This window comes from Calidris pugnax, unplaced genomic scaffold, assembly GCF_001431845.1.
Source record: "Calidris pugnax isolate Ruff unplaced genomic scaffold, ASM143184v1 scaffold70, whole genome shotgun sequence".
Classification (NCBI taxonomy): Eukaryota; Metazoa; Chordata; class Aves; order Charadriiformes; family Scolopacidae; genus Calidris; species Calidris pugnax.
Genome location: NW_015090862.1, coordinates 11937460 through 11942080, shown reverse-complemented (window position 1 = coordinate 11942080; position 4621 = coordinate 11937460).

The window sequence follows — 4621 nt, the reverse complement described above, 5'->3', positions numbered from 1 at the left end:
TAAAGCAGCTTTCATCTGCGGATTTTCAGCTTGTTTGCCTGAAGGTGGAGAACGTATTGTTTGGGACGCGATAACGGTACCCTCAGGCTATAATCAAATGCCATGTGCTGAAGACTGTACACATGCTGGGGGGGGGCAGAGAGACTGTTAACTCTGGGGCAGTTTCCATCTAAACAAGATGTGTAAGCGCAATAAATTTGGAAGGAAAAGGAGACTCAAGGAAAAGAGAAATGCTATATGCATGTACACGGGCTAACAAGCACGTGTGCGCCAGCAGCCGTGCCTGGCTGGCTGCTTTGCTCAGTCAGTTGGCTCTTTGGTGAGGGTGCCACAGCAGATGTGGGGTTTTTCAGAAAGAAATAAATGCAAGGACAACCGCAGCTGAAAGGCCATTACATACATAGCATTTGGCATCAACGGGCAGGCAGATATAGTATTACTGGCTGCCTTATTCCTTAGCAAACAGATATTAGATAATGCCTCCCTCTCTGCCAAGCAATGAGTCAGTTGTCGAGATGAGGGGACTGCTCTGGCCTCTTGACTTCCATTCTCCACATCTGACCAGGGATCACACCAGCTGTCTTCCAGCAAAGGCCAACTCCAGAGGCCAACTTCGCTAACAAATGCTTAAGCCCTGTTTGACAAGGGAGGGCAAGCAAGTCAGGTTTTACCCGTGCATTTGAGAAGGACACAACCCCTAATAGTGTGGGTGCCCATCTCTTGACACCAAGGGCCACATTCAGCCCACCTGCCATTGAGAGTTAACTGGGCTGTTTTGAGCTAAAATGCCATAGGCGTTGTGAGAGTGATGGAAAATTGATACCATCCCAAAATCTTTTTATTCTGTCCCTCCATCACCTCTAACCTTTCACCCCCCTCCACTAGGACTTCATCTCTACCCTATCAAAAAGCCCACAAAAGTCAGTTCCTCTCCCCACAGAGCAAACAGCCGTGAAGACACAAGACACCATCACATCTGAGCCCACAGACTACACACAACATCTTCCGAGGCCACTGGAGAAAACCCATGATTGCATTTTCTATGCACGGGCATTTTGGTGCTTTCCATGTGATTTCTAAAACCATGAGTAATGCCAGCTTCCAACAATTTGTCCTGTATTTGAACCTTGTTCACAGTCTTCCACTTGCTTAGCCGTGAACATGACTTTAACAAAGCCATTTCAACCTCTTAGTTAATTTGTTTCCGAGGCCTTTCTCTTTCAGAGGGTGTAATTAAACTAAAAGAGCCTGGAAAAGCCCCTTACAGTAAATAATTTACAAGTTCCTCCCTGGGGACATTTTTTAATTATAACTCCACTGGTCAGATCTTACTGAATACTCCGAGATAGCATTCCCTGCTGAGATCCTGAAATATAATTAACTTATTCCTTTGGTAATGGTATTTTTCCTCAGCCGATCCATTTCTTATGCAGGGCAGGCAGATTTGTTTATAAACAAAGTAGAGATTGATAGAGGCTTTGTCATGAGAATAGCAATAATGGCATTCACTGCAACAGACGGGGGCACGTCCAGTTGAGGAGAGATGATAGTGTTTTGAAGCAATTTTTATAAATCCTACCCTGACAATCCAGTACGGAGAGATACAAGAGAGCAACCAGACAGCCCCGATTCCTCTCCTTCTTGGCAGCCTGCCGTGCTCCCCCAGTGCCATTTTATGCATAGCAAACGTAAATAATTCTGACGCACCTACCAACCCCCTAACCTTTGTGCTTCGGGAACACTGCTATATACTATCAAACTGACAGTGATTTCATGTTATGTGGCAAAAAGAAAAACCCTGAGCGACAGCAGCAAGGTTGGGGATGTCAAATGAAAGCTGTCACATTTCTTTAGCTCCGTGATTCTCAAGACAATATACATAAATATCGTTTTACTGTCCCCACCAGCCAAATGTTAAGAGCTATCTGCATCAGCCTGGGTCCTGCGGCTCCCCCCGCCTGGCCGACCAGCCCGTGCCCATCTCCTCCTCACCCAGGAGAGCCTGGCAAGGAACAAAGCGCCGGCTCCTCGTGTTCCCAATGATACAGTACATTAAACACTTTCCTCATCCTTTCCTGCTGCAGCTGTAGCCAAAAGGGCAGTGTGGAGTGGAAGTGGGAGAGAATGGCTCCATGCTGCATTGCAACGTGATGGGCGAGATTCGAAGTTCGGGGACAGGCATCGCCTCAAGCCCCAAAAGCCTTCAAAGCTCGCTTGCTTTTCCTATACCAATTAGTTCCAGCAACTCCAGCGAGCCCACAAGGACAAAGCTTGGTGTCTATCTGCGGCTGTGCTGGATGGGTGCCAAACTCTTGCTTTTCACTTCCTTCCCCCCCGGCCTTTTTGAACTCCTCCACAACAAAATGTATGACCAAGTCCTCGTCTCTCTCGAAGCCCTTCGTTTCTGTACAGCGTTAGTGCTGGCCCTGAAGTCTCTTCATCATGTGCCGGCCTTTTTGTAGCCAGTTGTTCACCTGTGGTGAAATACGTTGGAGTCAGGCTAGCCCTTATTCTAGTGAATAAATCACAGCCCAGACAGCAAGATCAAAAGCTAATCCAAAAGGGCCATAAAGTTTTGTGAATAAACCCATATCTAACCGGGTAAAGAATAATAACAATAATAAAAAAAAAAACAACCTTCATATATAAAGAATGTCTCAGAAAAGCAAAGCCACAAGGCGCAGAGGTTTGGGATAAAAAATTTGCTTTCACGGTAGCCTTTTAATTTATGTGGCGCAAGGCCTGCTAATAAAACACTGCTCAAAAAAATAGTATTCAGCTTTAAAACCAAACATCATGGCTTCCCCTCAGCTTGAACGTAGCAGCAAGAGGTCATTAGCCTCTGATTATGTTCTGTTATGCTGACATGGCCTCTTAATTTTGTGCATAAAGCAGAATTGGAGCAATACTCATGCAGTCACGTTTAGTGTCACGCAAACCAAAACCATGTAGGGATGTCTCGGGATGCCAGGTAAAGCACCATGGTTAAACCTTGAGGCAGGACACCACTAAAAGCTCACACTGGTTTTTGGTGGGCTGGATTTAACGTATGCTTTTAGAACATCTATCAGACTTGGGATCCAGGTTTCCACTGTGAAAAGCACTGGCTTCAGCACAGCCTTGTTGATGTCCATGGCAGGCCGTGCCATATGGCAGAGCGCTGAGCCCAATGCCATGGGGGAGCTCCAACAGCCCTGCAGACAAACCTACACACGGGCCTGCCACACGCACAGCCTGCCCCATCTTCTTTTCTTTGTTGCTCTCCATATGTCAACAGAGGTTCCGAAATGAAGAAGGGATTCAAACACTCCCAGGAGAGGTCCGATTTTCTCATCATGTTTATTCCCCAAAGGTCTTAAATGGTACAAGTCTGTCTCCCTCCTGTGAGGCCGTCCAGCTGGTGGCACAGCAGAGCAGAGAGAAGCTGGGGCATGCTCCACCACATGCACCAGCACCGATACCGCCATCTCATCTGCTGCTTGCACAGCCCTGGGGGAGACATGGACACATCTTGCTCTGGCATCTTTCACTCGGAGCCATGAAAGAGTTTGATAAAGAACCAGCAGAAGGCTGAGTTTGATCACCATCATATCATAGAATCATAGAATGGTCAGAGTTGGAAAGAACCTTAAAGATCATCGAGTTCCAACACCCCTGCCATGGGCAGGGACACCTCCCACCAGACCAGGTTGCTCAAAGCCCCATCCAGCCTGGCCTTGAACATTTCCAGGGATAGGACAACCACAACTTCTCTGGGCAACCTCTTCCAGTGTCTCACAACCCTCACAGTAAAGAATTTCTTCTTAATATCTAATCTAAATCTCCCCTCTTTCAGTTCAAAACCATTACGCCTTGTCCTATCACTACACTCCCTGATAAAGAGTCCCTCCCCATCTCTTCTGTAGCCCCCTTCAGGTACTAGAAGGCCATTATAAGGTCTTCCCAGAGCCTTCTCATCTCCAGGCTGAACAATCCCAACTCTCTCAGCCTGTCTTCATAGGAGAGGTGCCCCAGCCCTCTGGTCATTTTCGTGCCCTCCTTTAGACCTGTTCCAACAGGTCCATGCCCTTCCTCTGTTGAGGACTCCAGAGCTGGACACAGTGCTCCAGGTGGGATCTCACAAGAGCAGCGAGGCAGAATCACCCCCCTGGACCTGCTGGCCACGCTTCTTTTGATGCAGCCCAGGATGCGGTTGGTTTTCTGGGCTGCCAGCATACAGCTAAATATCCACTAAATATTGGAAACTGCTACCAGCTGTCTCCTTCAGATTGCAGCTTTTCTGTACACACTACTGGGAAGCCCAGCACACCAGTACTGAAGGTACCTTCACCCCAGCCAGATGGACTTTTGTTAACACAAGATGGAGAAGCACCTCGGAGCACAGGTCAGAGAGACTTGAGTGGCTAAAGCTTATGTTCACCCCACAGCAAGAGGATTTAATTAGTTACTGTATTGGCAAAATTGAAATAAAACTGAATGCAAGCATTCTGAGATGAAAAGGTTCATACGTGCTGTAGGCAAGGTTTTGTTCAAAAACACAGTCATCGCTGAGAAAGTCTTTAAGCTGCTCCACAGCTGGTCCTTGAGAGTTCTTGGATTTTTTAATGATGACACCGAGTAG